Consider the following 1032-nt stretch of genomic DNA (forward strand, 5'->3'; position numbering starts at 1 on the left):
ATTATGGACTTGAAGAGGACTTGATTATATTAGAAAAACACCCCTAAAGCTCAGAACTTGTAGAAGAACATGCCACTTTTCTTCAATGCTTGTTCATTCTCATAAATCTTAAATCACTCTGATTTTGTGAGACCTGACTCAGGATCTCTGGATGGACTCGTCCATATAGCAATAATTGCAGATATTTAATCATAAACAGAGCAACCACCATTTAATGAAAATAAAGCATTCAAAGCACCCTCTAACTGTTTTGGAGTTAAAACTTGAAATGGTGGTGACTGCAAAGCTATGAGATGAGTTTTTCTCTGATGATGATGAGAAGAATTTTTGCTCCAAATCTTAATGGGCATTACATTATAACAGGCCTGGATGCACACATGCCTAGCAAGGTTATCCAAATTTTCCATTATGAGACTCTGTTTTCAGTTATTTGTAACTTTGCCAAAGTTTAATTATTTGCACTGAAATTTTCCACACTGAGTATCTGCCCGAGGCTGAATTTCTGGGGTGGTTTGGTTTTATTTTGTTTTGGGGTTTGTTTTTTTTTTTGTTTGTTTTTTGGAAACAAATAATTCAGACGTTTCTGAAATCAAGGCTAAGGGAAAATACAGTGTTTTCATTAAAAAGCAAATAAACAAAAAAGACCTCTGAGAATTTTGCTGAAATTTTATGGGGAATATAAAAGGGCCACCAGGATTTTTGGAATGGGCTTAAAATTTGGAAAGGCTTGACTTTCTTTCAAAGATGTGCTACTCTCCGTCTTAAGATGATTTGTCATTGTTGGCTTTAGAATTTGTCATTTGTGATGCTTTAGAAAACAAGACAAAACAAAAACAAAAAAAACAAAAAAAACCCAAAAACATTGCACAGAAGTCTATACAGAAGTCTCAGGTGTCAGTGGCTGCATTTCTCAAATATTCTGTAATTAGAATGCGTTCCAGACTGAGGCTGAGCAGGATTTTCCTTGCAACTCCAGCTCTATGTCATACTGGGCTGCAGTCCAAGGCTGAGCGCAAAAGCTCTGTTTCTCCC

The 1032-nt window shown here is 36.1% G+C and overlaps 1 long non-coding RNA gene across 1 annotated transcript in view; it reads right to left on the reverse strand.

Moving 5' to 3' along the window:
* Window positions 1-1032, reverse strand: part of LOC146761959 (uncharacterized) — a 115013-nt gene that overhangs the window by 19810 nt on the left and 94171 nt on the right. The window lies entirely within an intron of this gene.

The sequence above is a fragment of the Coturnix japonica genome, chromosome 2 (genome assembly GCF_054131305.1).
Source record: "Coturnix japonica strain WE chromosome 2, WE-NBRP24, whole genome shotgun sequence".
Taxonomy (NCBI): domain Eukaryota; kingdom Metazoa; phylum Chordata; class Aves; order Galliformes; family Phasianidae; genus Coturnix; species Coturnix japonica.